Source organism: Malus domestica, chromosome 02 (assembly GCF_042453785.1).
Source record: "Malus domestica chromosome 02, GDT2T_hap1".
NCBI classification, from domain to species: domain Eukaryota; kingdom Viridiplantae; phylum Streptophyta; class Magnoliopsida; order Rosales; family Rosaceae; genus Malus; species Malus domestica.
Window position 1 is genome coordinate 29,711,448 of NC_091662.1, and position 6,194 is coordinate 29,717,641.

General features: G+C 37.5%; 1 long non-coding RNA gene across 1 annotated transcript; it reads right to left on the minus strand.

The window, feature by feature from the left end:
- Positions 1-5,268: 5,268 nt before the first annotated feature.
- On the minus strand, positions 5,269-5,978 carry LOC103426906 (uncharacterized). The gene is made up of 2 exons (XR_528189.4): positions 5,936-5,978; positions 5,269-5,711 (listed from the first exon to the last, which is right to left on the minus strand). It is a non-coding gene; the product is annotated as an uncharacterized lncRNA (long non-coding RNA).
- Between the last annotated feature and the right edge of the window lie 216 nt (positions 5,979-6,194).

Here is a 6,194-nt window from a genome sequence, read left to right on the forward strand (position 1 = left end):
AAACGCATTTTTACAAAAAAAGTTTACCAAACACTCTGCTGCTTTATTTCACAGCTGCTTATTCTCACAGCACAGCAGAAACAACTTTTTTTCAAAGCACAACAATACCAAACCAACCCTAAGGCTTCCGTGTGGAGAACTTTGAGATTGTTTCGTGTGGCTACCAATGATCGTGGATCTCAAAAACCCAATCTTTGGTTACTTTGTCATGCTGATGTCACTTTAACTGTGCTTTCCGCAACTGCTCAACAGCTTACAGTTTCTTGTATCTTAGACTCAGTATTTTGTATTATTACTTGTGTTTATGCTAAAACAACGGTGTTTGCACGACGTCAGTTATGGTATGATCTTACTTATGTGAAGTCTTCCTTTGTTAATGGTCCATGGGATGTCATTGGTGATTTCAACTGTGTTTTGGGTGCTCATGAGAAGCGCGGGGGTGTACTGCCAAATGCTAACTCGTGCTCTGAATTTCAGATGATGTCTTCTGTTTGTGAATTGGTCCACCTTCCTACGAAAGGGTTAGCATACACTTGGGGTCATGGGGTTCACAGGAAAGTTGAGATGTGTTTAGATCGGTGCCTATGCAATTTTTCTTGGATCGATATGTGATCTATTTCAGAATGTTCTACTCTCACGCTCTTATGTTCAGATCATTATCCTTTATTATTGTCTTTTTCAAAGGTGGAGGTGGTTGCTCGATCTCCATTTCGTTTTCAAAGAGCTTGGTTCAAGTATCTTGATTTTATGACATTTGTGGCCACTGTTTGGCATGACTCCAATGTTTGTGTTATCCGCTAAGCTCCGCAACTTGAAACAAAATTTGAAAACATGGAACCAGTCATATTTTGGTAATATTCATGTGAATGTGGATTCTGCCATGAGTGATCTTGATCATATTCAAAATGAAATTGATACTTTGGGCCCTACTTATGATAGATTGTCCAAGGAGGAGGAATTGCGTTTAAAGGCTCATGACGCCCTTCGGATTCAAGGTATTTTTTTAAGGGACAAATCTCGTGTTCGTTGGCTATCTGATGGTGATCGCAATACTTCTTTTTTTTCACTCCATGATTCGCTATAGGAAGCATCATCATTCTTTTTCACACATTCGTAACGGGGATGTGATGTTGGAGGATCAAAATGCTATTAAGGATCATATTATCTCTTATTTTTCTGACATGTTTGCAGCTGATAATAATGTGGTTAATACAGGTCTGGTGGAGCGCGTTATCCCCCAATTAGTTTCGGTGGATAATAATCTTGCCCTCACTGTTCTTCCATCAGAAGAGGAATTTTTTAAAACAATTTGTTCAATGGATTCTTTTAGTTCGCCTGGCCCGGATGGTTTTGGAGGTTGTTTTTTTGTTAATTGCTAGAACATTGTGGGTTTAGAGGTGGTTAGTGTTGTTTGTAGTTTTTTTTAAGCATGGTTTGGTCCTTCCTCATTTCAATTCCAACATGATTGTGCTTATTCCTAAGATCCCAAATGCTGACTCTGTTTCCCAGATGCGGCCCATTGCCCTTGCCAATTTTTCTTTCAATATTATTACTAAAATTATTGCTGATCGTTTGAGGCCTATCACTTCTCGTATTATTTCGCCTCAACAAAGTGCTTTTACAAGGGGTCGTTCAATTTCTGATTATATTATTTTAACCTCTGAATGTATGAATCTTCTTGATGCTAAATGCTTTGGTGGGAATGTTGCAATAAAATTTGACATTAAGAAGGCTTTTGATACTATAGATTGGAATTTTCTACTGTGGGTCCTTCGCTCATTTGGATTTTTTAATATTTTTGTGGACTGGGTGCAGGCTCTTTTATGCTCTGCCTATCTTTCGATATCGATCAATGGATCTCTCTCAGCCTATTTTTCTTGCTCTAAAGGTGTTCGACAGGGGGATCTGTTGTCTCCTCTTTTGTTTTGCCTAGCGGAAGAGGTATTTAGTAGAGGTCTTTCGCTTCTTGTGATGGAAGGTAAACTACTTCCAATGTCTGCTCCAAAAGGTGTTTCTCTCCCTTCTCATGTTTTATTCGCAGATGATATAATTGTTTTTTTGCGAGACACTAAGCGTAATCTACAGATGCTAATGAGATTTGTTGAGGAGTATGGTAAAAATTCAGGGCAATTTATTAATAGGGCCAAGTCACTTGCTTTTTTGGGTCGTTTCGCTCGCCCGCGTCAAACTTCCATTCTCCGTACTCTTAGGGTAACTTTGGGGTCCTTGCCTTCACTTATATAAGGGTACCTATTTTTCAAGGTTGGCCAAAACAGCTTATTTCTAAGCTATTACAGATAGGGTGCGGATAAAGTTAGCCTCATGGAAAGGTGCCTTATTGTCTCAGGCAGGTCGTTTGGAATTGCTTTCTTCTATTATCCAAAGTTTATTGGTTTACGCTTTTCAGGTTTATGAATGGCCTTCTTTGCTTCTAAAACAAGTTCAAAGTTGGATGCGAAATTTTTTTTTGGTTCGGTGACCCAAACAATCGTGGTGTGCCACTTGTGGCCTGGCGTATATGTTGTTGTCCGAAAGAGGAAGGGGGTCTTGGTCTTCGAGACGTTATAGTAATGAATCGTTCTCTACTTCTCAAACATTGTTGGGATGTAGTTTCTTCTGATTCTCTTGCATCTATTTTCTTGAGATCTTGATTTTTGGCTAAAGGTTTCTCAATTGCTTCTTCTTATAAGAAATCTTCAGTGTGGCTTGGTCTAAAGAAAATATTTTTGGATCTTTTGCCTCAACTACAATGGTTAATTGGTGATGGTTCTCAAGTTCGATTTTGGATGGATAACTCGCTTGGAGAGCCAATTGCGCATAGCTTAGGCATCCATCATCATGTGGCATCCGCTTTGAAAGCTAAGGTTTGTGATTTTATTGGTCCAAATGGTTAGGTATTGCCTACTAATTTTTCTTCATCCTTTCCTGTTATTGCTGAGACTTTCACCTCGACTCCTATTTCTTTGGAGGCGGGTGTTGATAAACTTATTTGGACAAGTTCTTCATCAGGTCTCATGACTGCTAAGGATGCTTTTTCTTATTTTAATGGTCATAATTCCCAGCTGGTTTGGGGTAAAGCCATTTGGGATTCCTCCATTTAGCCTAGGAAAAGTATTACTACTTGGAAAGCTTTGCATGGACGTCTTCTTACTGATGATCACTTTCAGCATCATGGAGTGCCTTTGGTTTCTATTTGTTGTTTTTGTTCGAATGCTGCCGAGTCTGTTTTGCACTTATTTTTTGAGTGCCCATTTATTCAAGAAATTTGGAATTGGTTGTCACTCCTTTTTAATCGACCATATGTACAACGTGGTTCCTTGGAAAATCTTTTTTCATCCCCTTTCCTTGTTGCTTTGTCTTCCTCTTCTTGCCGTTTGTGGGTGCTTGTTGTTTGTAATGCTATTTGGAGCATATGGTCTTTACAAAACAAGATTCGTTTTGAGGGTGCTAAGCTATGTATGGCTCATGTCAAGGCGAGAATTCTTACGTTTCTAAAGAATCTGCCTCTTTGGTTTTTTCTTCGGTCCCTTCTACGTCAAGTGCTCCTATTTTTCAGACTTTAGGTGTTTCTCCTTTGTTGTCTTCTACCCCACATTTCATTCCTGTTGTATGGAAACCTCCTAGGGTGGGGTACCATGGATCAAGGTGAATGTTGATGGGTCATTCAAGTCTACAGGTCGTGCAGGTTATGGTGGTGTATTTTGGGACTCTCAAGGTATTGCTTTGGGTGCTTTTGCATCATCCACGAATTTTTGTAGTTCAATTGTAGCTGAGGTTCTTGCTATAATTGAGGCTATTCGAGTTGCCTGGGTGCCTGAACGCCATCACATTTGGTTGGAGACGGACTCAACTACGGTGATTCACTACTTAAACTCTCCCTAGTTCTACTATTCCTTGGTATTTGCGTGTTGATTGGAGCAATTGCTTGTGGCAGATTAGGCATATGCATGTTTTTGTTTCCCATATTTTTTGCGAGGGCAACTGTGTAGCTGATGCCTTAGCTAACTTTGGTGCAAATCACGATGCATGTTACTGGTGGTCCAACGTTTCTTCATGTGCAGCGTTTGCTTATATTTATGATCTTTCTGCTTCTACTAGCTATCGTTTCAGATGATTTTTTTTCATATGTTTTCTTTGTAAGTGGGGTTCCCTTATCATGTTACTTGCTATGTTAGTTCCATCAGTGAGGTTTGACTTTATGTCCCCCTCATTTGTATTTCATTTTTATCTTATTAAGTTTATTTCAAAAAAAAAAAAAAAATTTATACAAACGATATTGTGGGCTTGTAGAGTCGATTCGAGGACCTTGATCCTTGAGTGCTGGAGTAAATGGTTGCTTTCCTTTTTGTTACTGTAAGATGAAGCTAAGCATAATATGTGGTTCAAGTTTGAGTTCCGTATCAAAAACGTAGGTTTACTCCAAATCTAGTAAGGGGAATCTATTCAATCGGAAGATAGCTCTCATGTGTTACATGACATTACATCTCTTTATACAAAGTGACGTGCACCAAACACTTTGTACTTCTCTTTATTCAATATTGAATATAGTAAAATATTACTGGCTGAGGTTTTAATAGTTTCGAATCATCCCTCTTCTTAATAATAATAAATTTAAAAAGAAAAAGTTATCTCCATCAATGGACTCTTTGAATAATTTATTGAGTTAAAAGTCGGAGAGAAATTACAATAACATAATTCCAACTCTGATTTCTATCAAACTTAATCCCAACTAGACTTATTTTAAAGAACAGCTTTTATCTCTGTGCAACTTGAATTTCTTCAAGTAGGGTCCGTCTGGCGGCCATGATTCCTTAGCTCTTCACATGTGGCACCAATGAGAAATGCAAATGAAATAATGTGCATATTTAAATTAAAAAAGCTAAAGCTGATTTAATCAATCGAACCCTTACAGATTGAAAGAAATCAAAATAGAATCTCTTCCAAAAGATCTCTGCGCAGTAGCTATGAGCTAAGTTCAACATAGGTGAAGGTCTAAAACAATTTTCACTAGTAGAAAAAAGCTCATCTACCACGGTCAATGCCCATGATAGATTGCAATCCACCACGGGCACTGTGCCCGTTAGTAATCTGGATGTGATAGAAAATCTTAGTTTCTACCACGGACTATGCCCGTTGTCAAATGTGAAATAAACACGGATTGTGCCCGTGGTAGATTGTGATCTAACACCACATTCATTATAGCCGTTGTGAATTACAAATTGACCACGGCTAATGACCGTCATAAAAAAATTTCCAAAAATAAAAAAATAATAATAATAAATCATTTAATATATAAACAAATTTACTACAATATAATAATTACATAAACAAATCGCAAAATCAAATATTACAAACTGCACACTAAAGCTAACGATGAGTTATACTAGAAATACCAAACTATCCACAAAGTATCAAATATGCCTCCAATAACAAGAACACTTGAAGACTTCAGATTTCTTTGAACATCTCCAAACAAAGGACCTTGAGAGTGAACTATTGCCCCTAATACTTGAGCCTCAACAATTGCTGACTCTCTATTTGCATGGACATAAGCATATGGATCACAAGAAAAAAAATCTTGGTACTCGTATAGGTGGAAATATACATTTGATCTCAATCAAGAAAAGTGAATAGAGTTTCTGCCTCTAAACCTTTCTACTCATGCATTCCTTTGCAATTGAACTCTTGACAAAATTATAATAAGAGGAGTCCTTGAGAAAAGATAAAACACATGATTAGATTATGAACCTACTAAATAGAGCCACTACGTATAATTCTGCAAATATATACTATACAAGATTAACCAAACCAATACCATAAACATAGATTTTATCTTTTTATAAACCATAAACAATAGTGACCATATCGAAAGTAAAATCTAATAAACAATAGATATTTCAGAAATTGAAATTATAGAAATATACAGAGGACGCACCTGTAGAAGTTAAACATAGAATCACAATTTCATCAATGGTGAATTAACTGTGATAAATGTGGTGCTGTCTTGTAGTGTTTGCTCAAAATTTTCTGAAAACAGTTGTAGCTCATGAAATTTTTTTCGAGCTAGGGTTTTTGAAGTCTGTGGAAGAAAGGACCAAGTGAGTTGAGAGCTAACCTCTCATTCTAAACCCGAGACGGCTCACACAGAGCACACATCTCACAATAATAGGACACGAAGACAAGGTCACATAGTA